Here is a 16,532-nt window from a genome sequence, read left to right as displayed (position 1 = left end):
TTGTCTTTAGATTTTTATTTCTTAATTTAATTTCATGTTAATATTTTCTTTAAAAAAATAATTTCAATTAAATTTTCCTACCACAATAATTATTTCAACCCTATCTATATTTATTTCTCCAATCTTATTCCCAGTATCATTTGTATTTCTGTCTTCTCTCATTTTTGTCTTACTATTTTTATGAAACAAATAATTTATTGAATTATTTTTCAATTTAGCTTTTCTGTAGATCAATTCTTTTATTTCTTCATATCATTTTCCACACGTTTAACATTTTCATTAGTTTTTCTTTCACTAACTTCTTTATTTAAAGCCTCCATGATGTGCAATCAAATCATTATGGCATATACCTTAAAATTATACAGGCTCTATCTCAATTCTATTTTAATGAAACTGGAAGAAAAAAAAAGAGGATAGAGAAAGGGAAACATATCAAAGCAGAGAGAGAGATAGGGATTTATGATAAAGAAAAGATGACCCGGGTCCTGGTTTAGGAATCAGAACAACTGGTTCAAAAACACAGAAACACTTCATATCTTTTCTTCTATGAACACTTTCAGAAAGCAAAGTCTAGAGTCACTATGGAGACAGAACTTGGGCTCTGCTTAATTCCCTCTGCAGGGTGCAGGCCTGGCACAGAGAAAATGTAAGCCTGGAGTATCTTGTGGTGCCAGAAAGAAAGGAAGAAAGGAAGTAATCAAAAATAAAAAATAATGAGAACATTTGAAAGAACAAAGAGGCCAATAAAAAGAATCCCTAATGGCAATAGTTGGAAGAAGATGAGCATTCAAATAAACAATAGCACTGCATTATTCCCCCCACAGAAAAAATATGCATGAGATCACACTGACATAAATAAGTGAAAAGCACAGCTATTCTTTTTTAAATAATTTTATTTATTTATTTTTGGTTGTGCTGAGTCTTCGTTGCTTCACATGGGCTTTTCTCTAGTTGTAGAGAGCAGGGGCTACTCCTCATTACAGTGCCCAGGCTTTTCATTACAGTGGCTTATCTCACTGCAGAGCAGAGGCTCTAGGGCACACAGCCTTCAGTAGTGGCAGCGCATGGGCTGTGGTTCCCAAGTTTCAGAGCACAGGCTTAGTAGTTGTGGCCCATGGGCCTAGTTGCTTCACAGCATGTGGGATCTTCCCAGACCAGGGATTGAAACTGTCTCCTTCATTGACAGGCAGATTCTTTACCACTGAGCCACCAGGAAGTCCACAACTAATTCTTTATAGAAGAATTTCAGTTAATAAATGCAGGAAGAATAAGGGAAATTGAAAATCAATAGGAGAACACTGTAATAATCATTGCTGTAGGCAAGATCCTAATCAATACTTAATTTAATGAGCAGAACTTAAAGCAGAAAAGGGCACTTACAAAATCTCAAAGAATCTCCTCCAAAATATTTAATAATTACAAAGAAAAAAAAAAAACAAGAGTAGACTTTACAGTGCAAAATCCTGGCCAAGTAGTAAATGGTAATATTACTAGCAGTGTATACTGACACTGTGTGCCCCCTGATATGATACATTAATGAGGACACATTCCCCCTGCAGTATTCTTTCTAGTAATGAATAACCCTAAATTAACCTTACAAAACATCAAACAAACATAAATTAAGGAATGTTCTAATATAGTGACCAATTCTCTTCATAAGGGTCAAGACAGTAAGATACAAAGAAAGACTGAGCAACTCATCGATGACGGAAACTGGGGAAACCTGGGAACTAAATGCAATATGAGATGCTGGGTTGAATCCTGGGCCAGAAGAACAGAAATAAACAAAACACCTGGTGAAATCTGAATAAGTTTTGTAGTTTATCTAATAGTATTGTACATGATTAATTTGTTAGCTTTGCCAAGAGTCTTATGATTAAATCAGATGTTAACATAAGGGAAAGTGGGTGAAAAGTTTCAGAAATTCTATTATGTTTGTAATTCTGTTAATCTAAAATTATCTCAAAATAAGAAAATTTAAAATCACCTTAATTTGATAAAATATACACAAAAATTTCACATACATATTCCTGATATATGTCTAATAAAATACTAATTAAATAACAAGTCTATATTCAACTAGCCTTCAACATTCTAACCACTCAAAATTCTAAAATTTCTTTCATCCATAAAAACTTGTTACTGATCTGGAATGCATGAAAATAGAATCTGTATGTAGGTCAGATTTCCATCAATATCATACACAAAGCACCCTGTAGGAATTTGGGTTCATAGAATCAGTAAAACAAAATGCCGATACTCAGGCTACTACTTTAATAAAGTCCTTTGTCTTTGACCTGAGTCTCATGTCTTCTGCCAGAATTCATAAACTGAAGCAAGTCTAACTTGCTACCTTGCAAGTAAAAATATAACCCTCTGAAGAGTTCTTAACATGTTCAATTCTACTTTCTTACACACAAAGAACAGTAATGCACGTGCTGAAAAAACAATCAAATGCCTAAGGGTGTTTAGCAAGTTATGTAAATAAATGAAAAAGGCCAGATGGATATGGTGGCAAACTATAGTTCACAGCTTTTTTAAAAGGCACAATTGCCATTCTGATGAATTATTGTTGACCCAGTACTACCAGATTGTTTGATGTTTTTAAGAGAAGCTACACCTCCACTCTTGTATAAGTAACACTTAAGTTTCAAATGTTGATAGACTAATTTTAAAAATTCTAAAGCATGTTTGTGAATTCAATAGAATTGATCTATAGATCAGTGCTGTCACCGATATTTCTACCTTAGTCTACATGTTAGATGTCAAAAGACACAGGCCTAGTTTCTTCTGCTTATTACTGTATAAAATAATCCATTTACAAACTTTCTATATTTTCTCTTACTTCAAATCAGTTCCATATTGGTAGGATTCACAGAGGAAGTTTGTTCCTTAGACTCATCCAGACATTTTAAGCAACGTGTGGAAGACAACATGACCAGAACATATAGGACAAGAGAGAAATTCAGGACAAAGAAATTAAACAATCAAATTCTCGGATCAGATCTGTGTTTTGCCTTCATGATCTGTCTTTGCGAAAATAAGCCCTGCAGTTTCAGGGAAAATGAAACACTGTATTTTGTTTATTGGTTATTCAATCAGATATGCACCACTGAGTCTTTAACGTTGTACTTTAGCTGTTCTACATTTGCTGGCTAAAGATAAAGAAAAAGTATATTAAAATAAGATGCTGGTAAGAACATCAAAGATTGAATGAAAATTTGGGCTTCTCCATTTTGCAGTATAAAAATGCTTAACTCTAGAACTTTCTCACAATTTTGATATATGATTTTGCATTGATGCTTTTTATATAATATGGTAATCTCCCATAACCAAAAGGAAAAATTAAGATGATCATAAAACTACTCCATACTCAATCTGTTGGACTTGAAGATATGGTATCATTCAAGTATTACTTATTTCAAAAGCTTTAAAACCAAAAGCAATGTTTACAAAGAAATGACAAGTCTGTGGAAAGACATGGGACATATAGAATTTAAAATAAATTCTATCTTACAGAGATAATTCCTCCCCAAGGAAACATTTTAAAAAGAATCCTACAGTGTCAGTTACTGGGTAAATCAGTGGTCCAAACGAATGCTACTCCCTCTAACCACAGATCCACTATGATAGTCCAAGAAATACTCTCTCCACCTCTTCCTGCCTGTGCCTTGTCTTCCATCAGAAGTCAACTCACTTGTCATTGTCACAAGAGAGGCTTGTATTAGTTCCTTCCACTGCCAAATTACTTTTCCTCTATCATACTTTTTATAACTCTCACCACAGTTGCGGTTATTAGAATACTGCCCTTATTCAAAGGAAATGAAATACCTAAGAAGAAAGGATCCATTTCTGTCTTTATTTTCCACTGGATCCTCAATTTCAAGTAGACTTTTTTACATATGGCAGACAGTCAAGTTAAATATATGAATAAAACAAGTCCAAATTCTAAGATGCTAGTCCTAAGTCTCTCACTGTCAACTGATCTCAGGCAATTACTTTAGTTTCTTCACCTGAAAAAATAAGAGTAAGAAAATAGGGTTGTTTGACAAATATAAAAATTTTAAACTGAAGAGGACAATTGCTATCTTTTTAACCTTTAGGATTACATTTAAATTATTTTGCTTTAGATGAATATTTTAAAATAAGCCTAATGCATTTAGTTCTGAATAACTATGGATGGACGTTCATGACATTGTACAGGAGACAGGGATCAAAACCATCCCCCAAAAAACAAATGCAAAAAGGCAAAATGGTTATCTAAGGAGGCCTTACAAATAGCTGAGAAAAAAAGAGAAGCTAAAAGCAAAGGAAAAGGAAATATACATCCAAGTGAATGCAGAGTTCCAAAGAATAAGAAGAAGAAATAAGAAGGCCTTCCTCAGTGATCAATGCAAAGAAATAGAAGAAAACAATAGAATAGGAAAGATAAGAGATCTCTTCAAGAAGATTAGAGATACCAAGGGAATATTTCATGTAAAGATGGCCAGAGTAAAGGACAGAAATGGTATGGACATAACAGAAGCAGAAGATATTAAGAAGAAGTGGCGAGAATACACAGAAGTACTATACAAAAAAGATCCTAATGACCTAGACAACCACTATGGTGTGATCACTCATCTAGAGCCAGACATCCTGGAGTATGAAATCAAGTGGGCCTTAGGAAGCATCACTATGAACAAAGCTAGTGGAGGTGATGGAATTCTAGCTGAGCTATTTCAAATCCTAAAAGATAATGCTGTTAAAGTGCTGCACTCAATACGCCAGCAAATTTGGAAAACTCAGCAGTGGCCACAGGACTGGAAAAGGTCAGTTTTCATTCTAATCCCAAACAAAGGCAATGCCAAAGAATGTTCAAACTACCACACAATTTCACTTATCTCACACACTAGCAAAGTCATGATCAAATTTCTCCAAGCGAGGCTTCAACAGTACGTGACCTGAGAATTTCCAGATGTTCAAGCTGAATTTAGAAAAGACAGAGGATCCAGTGATCAAATTGCAAACATACACTGGATCATTGAAAAAGCAAGAGAGTTCCAGAAAAACATCTACTTCTGCCTTATTGACTATGCCAAAGCCTTTGATGTGTGGATCACAATAAACTGTAGGAAATTCCTAAGGAAGTGGGAACACCAGACCACCTTACCAGCCTCCTGAGAAACCTCTATGCAGCTCAAGAAGCAACAGTTAGAACTTGACATGGAACAACAGACTGGCTCCAAATTGGGAAAGCGTAGCTCAAGGCTGTGTATTGTTACCCTGCTTATTTAACTAATTTGCAGAGTACATAATGTGAAATGTCAGGCTGGATGAAGCACAAGCTGGAATCAAGATTGCCAGGAGAAAGATCAATAACCTCAGATATGCAGATGACACCACCTTTATGGCAGAAAGCAAAGAGGAACTGAAGAGCCTCTTGATGAAAGTGAAGAGAGAAGAGTGAAAAAGCTGGCATAAAAGTCAACATTCAGAAAACTAAGATCATGGCATCTGGTCTCATCACTTCATGGCAAATAGATGGAGAAACAATGGAAACAGTGACAGACTTTATTTTCTTGGACTCCAAAATCACTGCAGATGGTTTCTGCAGCCATGAAATTAAATAATGCTTGCTCCTTGGAAGAATAGCTATGACCAATCTAGATAACATATTAAAAAGGAGAGATATTTCTTTGCCAACAAAGATTAATCTAGTCAAAGCTATGGGTTTGCCAGTAGTCATGAATGGATATGAGAGTTGGACCATAAAGAAAGCTGAGTGCTAAAGAAGTGATGCCTTTGAGCTGTGGTGTTGGAGAAGACCCTTGAGAGATCCTTGAAGTTCGTGGACTTCAAGGAGATCCAACCAGCCAATCCTAGAGGAAATCAGTCCTGAATATTCATTGGAAAGATTAATGCTAAAGCTGAAGCTCCAATACTTTGGCCACCTGATGAGAAGAGCTGACCCATTTGAAAAGACCCTGATGCTTGGAAAGATTGAAGGCAGGAGAAGGGGATGACAGAGGATGAGATGGCTGGATGGCATCACCGACTTGATGAACATGAGCTTGAGCAAGCTCTGGGAGTTGGTGATGGACAGGAAACCCTGGAGTGCTGCAATCCATGGGGTAACAAAGACTCAGAATGACTGTGTGACTGAACTGAAGTGAATGCATTTAGAGGGATTATATGCAACTAGTGAAAATACAATCCCATACATTTATAAACTGTACAATTCAACAGATTTTAGTATATTCAAGATTTGTGAACTGTCACATTTTTCAAATATCTTTATCACTGAATTCCATTTTGTCTGATATTAATATAACCACCACACTTTTCTCATGGTTTTAGTTTGCATGATAAATCTTTTTTCCTTCCTTTTACTTCAATCTATTTATATCTTTGAATGTAAAGTGTTTCTCCTATGGATAGAATATAATTGGATATCAATCAAATAAAATTGTTCTTTTTTTTCAAACTTTACATAATTGTATTAGTTTTGCCAAATATCAAAATGAATCCGCCACAGGTATACATGTGTTCCTTCTTATTTATACGAATGTTTTTTATTTTAATGTTTGAGATCAATTCTAGTCCAAAGTGAGTTCTTCTTTTAGAGATATCTGGAATGATAACATTAAGTGTATCAACATTTACATTATAGGGGTACCAGAAAGAGAAGAGAGAGAAGAGGATCAAAAATATACTTCATGAAATGGTGGCTGAAAACTCTCTCAATCTGAAAAAGGAAATAGACATCCAAGTTCAGGAAGCACTGCTGCTGCTGCTGCTAAGTTGCTTCAATCGTGTCCGACTCTGTGCGACCCCATGGACTGCAGCCTACGAGGCTACTCCATCCATGGGATTTTCCAGGCAAGAGTACTGGAGTGGGTTGCCATTGCCTTCTCCGTCAGGAAGCACAGATGGCCCTAAACAAGATGAACCCAAGGCATTTAGTTAAAATGGTAAACATTAAAACTACATGAATTCTATAGGCTGCAAGAGAAAAAGTCATATTAAAGGGAAATTCCATAAGGCTATCTTTTCTGCATCACCTTTGTAGGTCAGAATTGAGTCTATGATACATGCAAAGTGGTGAAAGGGGAAAAACATGCATCTAGGATGCTCTACCCAGAAAGATCATCACTTAGAACAGAAGGAGAGGTAAAGGATTTCTCCGTTCAGTTCAGTTCAGTCGCTCAGTCGTGTCCGACTCTTTGCAACCCCATGAATCACAGCATGCCAGGCCTCCCTGTCCATCACCAATTCCCAGAGTTCATTCAGACTCACGTCCATCGAGTCGGTGATGCCATCCAGCCATCTCATCCTCTGTCGTCCCCTTCTCCTCCTGCCCCCAATCCCTCCCAGCATCAGGGTCTTTTCCAATAAGTCAACTCTTTGCATGAGGTGGCCAAAGTATTGGAGTTTCAGCTTCAGCATCAGTCTTTCCAATGAACACCCAGGACTGATCTCCTTTAGGATGGACTGGTTGGATCTCCTTGCAGTCCAAGGGACTCTCAAGAGTCTTCTCCAACACCACAGTTCAAAAGCATCAATTCTTTGGCGCTCAGCTTTCTTCACAGTCCAACTCTCACATCCATACATGACCACCGGAAAAACCATAGCCTTGACTAGACGGACCTTTGTTGGCAAAGTAATGTCTCTGCTTTTCAATATGCTATCTAGGTTGGTCATAACTTTCCTTCCAAGGAGTAAGCATCTTTAAATTTCATGGCTGCAGTCACCATCTGTGGTGATTTTGGAGCCCCCCAAAAAATAAACTCTGACACTGCTTCCACTGTTTCCCCATCTATTTCCCATGAAGTGATGGGACCAGATGCCATGATCTTCATTTTCTGAATGTTGAGCTTCAAGCCAACTTTTTCACTCTCCTCTTCCACTTTCATCAAGAGGCTCTTCAGTTCTTCACTTTCTGCCATATTATCTGTGCTTCTCCTTGTCACTGCCTTTATACCAACAGTACATAATGTTTATAGCTTAAATACTAAGAATTTTATTCTCTTCACATTGGTTTCTGTGAAAATTTCATGCCATGCAAATTTGAAAGACAGTAGCCAGACATTAATATTTCAGATTATTGGTATTGATTACACTTTTGTGGAAATTTGGCAACCCACTCTAGTTTTCCTGCCTGGAGAATCCCATGGACAGAGGAGCCTGGCAGGCTACAGTCCCTTGGGTTGCAAAGAATCGGACAAAACGGAAATAACTGAGCATGTACGCAAACATTTAAACTGTAGTAAAATCAGTTTTAGGTTTAACGGGTTTCTCTCACCTCGTAGCCTGTGCTTGTTATACATATGACTTATTTTTAGTTATTTTTTAAAATTCTGTATTTTCTTTACATATTTAAATATTTTACAGAGATTACTGATAATAGTAAGCTCTTCCATTTATTAAGAAAGTAAGAAATCTATTTTTGTATTTGTTTTGTTTCCAATTAAAATTGTAGTTTTAGAGTGAGTGACCTCAGAATTACTTTGCAAAATTTTGCTGTATAAAATACACTGAGGAATTTTTTTAATCAACAAAATGGACCCCACACAAGTGAAAGTCACCTACCAATGTAATTTTTTACCTTTGACATTTGCATAGTACTTTTTTTTTTTAATGGAAGTTTCCTTCAGCCACTATTCAGTGGCTTGGTTAGCTTGGGGTTGTTTGTTATGTATTGTTTTTGTCTTGCCTTGGCATAGTGATTTCATTCCTTCCATTGCTGTCAGTCTGGTCAACACTAACTGAACAATCAATTTACCTTGATTGAGCTCTTTAACCTCAATTTTAAATTGCAATTAGCCACATTCAATTTAAAATTTTCAATATTCCTGTTTTTTAACTAGTTGTCTATAAATTTTAGGGTATTTTATCTCACTTAAATAAAAAATAACATGCATACACACACAAAAACTTAAAAGTCAAAGAATGAGCAAAAGACTTAAATAGGAATGTCACAAGGGAAAAATACACAATTGAAAATATGGTCATATGAGAAAGCTCAACATCATTAGTTAGAAAGATATGAAGTTAAAACCATAATGAAATATCACTATACACCATCAGAAATGAAGTGAAGTGAAAGTCAATCAGTCTTGTCTGACTCTTTGTGACCCCATGGACTATACAGTCCATGGAATTCTCCAGGCCAGAATACTGAAGTGGGTAGCCTTTTCCTTCTCCAGGGGATCTTCCCAACTCAGGGATCAAACCTGTGTCTCCCACATTGCAGGTGGATTCTTTACCAGCTGAGCCTCAAGGGAAGCCCAAGAATACTGGAGTGGGTAACCTATCCCTTCTCCAGCAGATCTTCCCAACCCAGGAATTGAATCACCCTCAGAAATGGCTAAAATCAAAATGACTGACACCATAAAATGCTGATTAGAATGTGAAATCATCAAAATTTTTGTCTATTGTTGGTGGGAGTATAAAGTTAATTTTGACACATTTACTTAAAGAATATCAACATACGCTATTTTACACAAATTCTATACCAAATATCATCCTGCTGCTACTGCTGCTAAGTCACTTCAGTCGTGTCTGACTCTGTGCGACCTGATAGACGGCAGCCCACCATGCTCCCCCGTCTCTGGGATTCTCCAAGCAATAACACTGGAGTGGGTTGCCATTTCCTTCTCCAATGCATGAAAGTGAAAAGTGAAAGTGAAGTTGCTCAGTTGTGTCCGACCCTCAGTGACCCCATGGACTGCAGCCTTCCAGGCTCCTCCATCCATGGGATTTTCCAGGCAAGAGTACTGGAGTGGGGTGCCATTGCCTTCTCCGAAATATCATCCTAGTCATTGATAATACACAGTTGAAAAGTTGGCTTCGGTGTAGTACAGGAGAAACTTGAATATACAACAACTTAGAGTAATAAATTCTGTGATGTACTAAGTGTAGGATATTGTATAAGCTATTTTGGGGGAAAAATGTTTAAAAATTGGTTCTAACTATCCCTTAAATTTTTGATAGAATTAATAAGTGAAGCTATTTTAGGTTTGGAGTTTTCTTTCTGTGGGAAGATTTTTAATTTTAAGATTAATGTCTTTTAAAATATAGGGCTACTCAGATGTTTCTATATATTGCTATGTCAGCTCTGGTTATTGTGTCTTTTAAGGAATTTATGCATTTATCTAAATTAGTAAATATATTGATATAAAAGTATTCATAATGTTTCTTATTAACCTCCTATTTTAGTAGACTGTACAACAATGTCTCCTATTTCTAATATAGTAATTTCAGTTTCCTTTCTTTTTATCTAGATCAGTCTAGTTAGGAGTTTTCTAAAGATTTATTCTTTGATAAATCGGTCGTAGAAGTATGCTGCTTAATTTCCAAATATTTCCTAATTCTTCATGTCTTTTGCTATTAATTTTCTTTTTTTTTTCTTTTTTTTAATCAACTGTATTTTATTTTATTTTATTTTTTTTGGCTTTTCATTTATATTAGTTTATTTTTCTTGCATATATGCAATAGATGCTGATGGTATCTAGCATATTTATCCTTTAATTCTTCCATACTCATGCTATATCATTTGTTTCTTTTATAACTTTTTCTAGCTTTTCTTTTTGGAATGAACAATTTCTAATACAACAAAAATACTTTGGCCATTTCAGGATTATCTATCATTTGTTTTCCCTGTGGATCAAACAGAATGGAATGGTCTTTAGCCACAGTTTATGCAAAGGTTAGAGGAGAGGTCACATGTAATTTCTACTCCTGTTTCTTCATCATTAAAGGACATGATGCTTGCTTTTGGTTTTATGTCATCTACAAATAATCCTTTCATATTCACTTTTCTGATCTTCATGTCTGAATACTAGCCCTCTGCTGCAAATGGATAACCAGGCTTTTTTTTTTTTTTGACAGCTTTAATTTTTCAGCACTTTATTATTATTTTTTTTATTTGATAAATTTAACGCCTTTTATTGCCATACCTCATTTTACTGTGCTTTGCTTTAGTGAGCTTTATAGATACATGTTTTTGTTTTTGTTTTTTTTTCCTTGTTAATTTTCTGTTTAGTTGATCTATCCATAAGTGTGAGTGGGGTATTAAAGTCTCCCACTATTATTGTGTTATTGTTAATTTCTCCTTTCATACTTGTTAGGATTTGTCTTACATACTGCGGTGCTCCCATGTTGGGTGGATATATATTTATAATTGTTATATCTTCTTCTTGGATTGATCCTTTGATCATTATGTAGTGACCTTCTTTGTCTCTTTTCACAGCCTTTGTTTTAAAGTCTAATTTATCTGATATGAGTATTGTGATTCCTGCTTTCTTTTGGTCCCAATTTGCATGGAAAATCTTTTTCCAGCCCTTCACTTTCAGTCTGTTTGTGTCCCCTGTTTTGAGGTGGGTCTCTTGTAGACAACATATGTAGGGGTCTTGTTTTTGTATCCATTCAGCCAGTCTTTGTCTTTTGGTTGGGGCATTCAACCCATTTACATTTAAGGTAATTACTAATAAGTATGATCCCATTGCCATTTACTTTATTGTTTTGGGTTCGAGTTTATACACCATTTTTGTGTTTCCTGTCTAGAGAATATCCTTTAGTATTTGTTGGAGAGCTGGTTTGGTGGTGCAGAATTCTCTCAGCTTTTGCTTGTCTGAAAAGCTTTTGATTTCCCCTTCATACTTGAATGAGATCCTTGCTGGGTACAATAATCTGGGCTGTAGGTTATTTTCTTTCATCACTTTAAGTATGTCTTGCCATTCCCTCCTGGCTTGAAGAGTTTCTATTGAAAGATCAGCTGTTATCCTTATGGGAATTCCCTTGTGTGTTATTTGTTGTTTTTCCCTTGCTGCTTTTAATATTTGTTCTTTGTGTTTGATCTTTGTTAATTTGATTAATATGTGTCTTGGGGTGTTTCTCCTTGGGTTTATCCTGTTTGGGACTCTCTGGGTTTCTTGGACTTGGGTGATTATTTCCTTCCCCATTTTAGGGAAGTTTTCAACTATTATCTCCTCAAGTATTTTCTCATGGTCTTTCTTTTTGTCTTCTTCTTCTGGAACCCCTATGATTCGAATGTTGTAGCGTTTAATATTGTCCTGGAGGTCTCTGAGATTGTCCTCATTTCTTTTAATTCGTTTTTCTTTTATCCTCTCTGATTCATTTATTTCTACCATTCTATCTTCTAATTCACTAATCCTATCTTCTGCCTCTGTTATTCTACTATTTGTTGCCTCCAGAGTGTTTTTAATTTCATTTATTGCATTATTCATTATATATTGACTCTTTTTTATTTCTTCTAGGTCCTTGTTAAACCTTTCTTGCATCTTCTCAATCCTTGTCTCCAGGCTATTTATCTGTGATTCCATTTTAATTTCAAGATTTTGGATCAATTTCACTATCATTATTTGGAATTCTTTATCAGGTAGATTCCCTATCTCTTCCTCTTTTGTTTGGTTTGGTGGGCATTTATCCTGTTCCTTTATCTGCTGGGTATTCCTCTGTCTCTTCATCTTGTTTAAATTGCTGAGTTTGGGAGTCCTTTCTGTATTCTGGCAGTTTGTGGAGTTCTCTTTATTGTGGCGTTTCCTCGCTGTGTGTGGGTATGTAGAGGTGGCTTGTCAAGGTTTCCTGGTTAGGGAAGCTTGTGTCGGTGTTCTGGTGGGTAGAGCTGTATTTCTTCTCTTTGTTCAGTCGCGCTATGGGGAGGGAGGGAGGGATGCTGCAAACAAATGACACTGGCGTGCGCTCGCGGTGCCTCAGCCACACTGGGTCTGCCCCCGCTCACGGCGCGTGTAGCCTCCCTGCCCATACCGCTCAGGCTCTAGGTTGTTCCGCCAGGAACAATCCGAGGCTGGCCCTGGGTTGCATGCACCTCCCAGGTCCAAGCCGCTCAGGTTCAGGCACTCAGGTAGTTCTCAGAGGCGCAGACTCAGTTGGGGCTGCGTTTTGTGCTCTTCCCAGGTCCAAGCAGCTCAGGTGATGAGGTGTTTGGCGAGCGCCAATGCTGCGACTTATCGCCTTCCCGCCACTCGGTTATCTGGGTATAAAACCGGCGCACCTTCTCAGGCAGATGTTGACCGTCCAGACCCCCAAGAAGTTTTAGTTAGCAAAGAAGCCAGTTTTATAGATAATGTCTCTCTGGGGCTGCGATTGCCCCGTTCCGGCTCTGGCTGCCTGTCACCGGAGGGGGAAGGTTTGCAGCCGGCTACCTCTGTTTAGTCCTTTGTTCCGTGCGCGGGCCTGGCGGTGTCTTAGGTTAGGGCTGGCTTTTCGCATGGTAGATATCCCACAGTCTGGTTTGCTAGCCCAAATTATTTCGCTCAGATAGCGCTCAGGGTATTCAGGCCAGATTCTTACTCTCAGCGATGCAGCCCGCGCCGCGCCTCCCTGCCCAGCCCCCGCTTGCTAATGGCGGATGCAGGCGTCTGCGCTGCTTCTCCGCTGGAGGAGTTACCGTAGGGCTCGCAATCTGCGAGTTTTAATTGTTTATTTATTTTTTCTCCCTGTTATGTTGTCCTCTGTGCTTCCAAAGCTCGGCACGGATTCGGCAGTGAGAAGGTTTCCTGGTGTTTGGAAACTTCTCTCTTTTTAAGACTCCCTTCCCGGGAGGGAACTCCGTCCCTCCCTCTTTTGTCTCTTTTATTGTCTTTAATATTTTTTCCTACCTCCTTTCGAGGAGTTGGGTTGCTTTTCTGGGTGCCTGGTGTCCTCTGCCGGCATTCAGAAGTTGTTTTGTGGAATTTACTCGACGTTTAAATGCTCTTTTGATGAATTTGTGGGGGAGAAAGTGTTTTCCCCGTCCTACTCCTCCGCCATCTTGGCGCCTTCCCCTGCTATTAATTTTCAACAATATAATTGCTGTCAGAGGACATACTCTATATGATTTTCAATTCTTAAAATCTGGACACATTGATAATGTTTCATATATATGAAAAATATATATTCTGTAGTTGTGAAGCCATAGTGTACCATGGTGATTGGTTTGAGTATATTAATGGTGCTATTCAAGTCTTTTTATAATTCTGTCTACTTCTCCATCAATTACTTAAAGAAGAAGGTGAAAATATCCAACTGTAACTTTTCTATTTATTCCTTCAGTTTTGTCTTCCTGTTCTGTATTTTGAAGCCCTCTTATTAAGTAAATATATATTTAGGGTTGTTACATCTTTTGGATGAATTAATATAGTCAGTTCCACTTTTTTATGATTAGTGCTTTCATGAAAGTGAAAGTGCTCAATTGTGTGCAACTCTTGGGGACCCCATGGATTATACAGTCCATAGACTTCTCCAGGACAGAATACTGGAGTAGGTAGCCGTTCCCTTCTCCAAGGGACTTTCCCAACCCAGGGACTGAACCCAGGTCTCCCACAGTGCAGGCAGATTCTTTATCAGCTGAGCCACCAGGGAAGCCCAAGAATGATGGAGCGGGTAGTCTATCCCTTCTCCAGCGGATCTTCCTGACCCAGGAATCAAACCGGGGTCCCTGCATTACAGGTGGATTCTTTACCAGCTGAGCTACAAGGGAAGCCTGAGTGTTTTCATGTATATGTTTTTCTATCCTTCACTTTTAACCCAGGTTTTATGTGTAATATGTTTCTCTTATAAACAGCAAATGATTAGGCTTCATTTTTTACCTAAATCAAAAATCTTTTAGTAATGACTAGATTATTAACATTTAATGTAGTAATCTATATTAATACCATCCTGCAGTTTGATTTTCATTGTTCCATCTGTTCTTTCTTTCCTGCCTTTAAATTATTTGAATAATTTTTACAGTCCATTTAATGTTCCCTATTGGCTTTACCCTATCCTGTTTTTTCCTTTCAGTGGTTGTGTTGAAATGCATAATATGCATCTTAAATTTCCATAATTCTATCATTCTATATACAAATTTTATATTTCAGTTTATCCCTCTAATGCTTTGTAGTAATATTTTTAATAATTTTTCTCCTACATATGGTAAGTCCTATAATACATTATTATTATTTTGCATTAAAGTCAATTATCTTTTAAAGAAATTGTTGTTTAGTTGCTAAGTTGTGCCCAACTCTTCTGCAACTCCATGGACTATAGCCTGCCTGGCTCTTCTCTCCATGGGATTTTCCAGGCAAGAATACTGGAGTGGGTTGCCATTTTCTTCTCCAAGGGATCTTGCTGACCCAGGGATTGAACCTGTGTCTCTATCATTTCCTGCATTGGCAGGTGGATTCTTTATCACTGAGCCATCAGGGAAGCCTTTTAAAGAAATTAGTAACTAGAAAGAAAAATTGCAGAGCTTCCTTTAACATTTCTTTCAGCGCAGGCCTACAAGAAACAAATCCTTGGAGGTTTTGCATGTGTGACTATATTCTTATTTCACTCTAGTGTTCAAAAAAATATTTTTACAGAATATAGAATTCTAGGCTGACTTTTTTTTGTTGGGACTTTGAAAAGCCACTGTTGTCTTCTGTCTTGCATATTTCCTGATGAGATGTCAGTGGTTGCCTTTAATGTCTTCTATGTGCAGTGCATCTTATTTCTCTGCTTTAAAGATTTTGCCACTGATTCCTAGCAACTTTATTATGATGTTTCTTATATTTTGCTTTGTGTAAATGCTGCTTAGGGTTTTCTGAGCTTCTTGGATCAATGAGTTTATAGCTTTCACCAAATATGTAAATCATTTAACTATTATTTCTTGAAAAATTTTCAGTGTATCTCATTTTCTGTTGCTGCAATTATACATATAATAGATACATCGACATTGTCCATGAGTCACTGAGGCTTTAAAATTTTTTCAGACTTTTCCTGTCATTCAATTTGAATAGTTTCTATGCCCATCTGCATGTTAAATATTTTATTCTGCAGTGTTTAATCAAGTGAAAATTTTCAATTCAGATATTTTATTTTAAGTTCTAGAATTACCAGCTGGTGCATTGTATACACATATATATGTTTGTGTATACACACACACATTCCAATTCTCTATTGAGATTTCCTATTTGTTTTCTCATTTTCTTATTTTTCCTAGAAGACTTGAAGAATTTTATAACTTTTCTAAAGCCTTATCTTTTCTTCTTATTCTATCATCTCTCATTATATCTGAATCTATCTTTATTGAATGGTTTTAATCCTGATCAGAAGTCATAATTATTTTTGCATATGTTTAATTAATTTTAATTAGTCTATTTGATATCATGGATTATACATTATTGAGTGTCTGGACATTTTGTATTCCTTAATAAAGTACTGAATTTTGTTGAAATGTTGCAGAAACCATTACTTGAGAAACCAAGCACTGTTGGGGGCCAGAGTGAGGTACTCTGCCCGTGACAAAGGTCATGAGGAAGGAGGCTCAACATACGCAAAGGCGGGATCGAGCCTCAGGAGTCCCCCTGGAACTCCTCGAGCATCTACCCCCATAACCAGAGCCTGCCTACTTTACTACTTTGTGCTCTTACCTACACCTCTGACTTTATGGGGGGCTGTCCCCCACCACCTCTTTCGGAGAAGGAGTTAACCTAGAGCTCCAGTCAATAAAAACTCTTGGGTGTGACAAGAGTGTTTTAACCTACAAACTCCTCTGAAGGTTCTCTAGC

The sequence above is a fragment of the Bos grunniens genome, chromosome 20 (genome assembly GCF_055505025.1).
Source record: "Bos grunniens cultivar Pamir isolate PY7600 chromosome 20, Bosgru_T2T1.0, whole genome shotgun sequence".
Taxonomy (NCBI): Eukaryota; Metazoa; Chordata; class Mammalia; order Artiodactyla; family Bovidae; genus Bos; species Bos grunniens.
The sequence above is the reverse complement of the archived record's forward strand: the minus strand, read 5'-3'. Positions refer to the sequence as shown.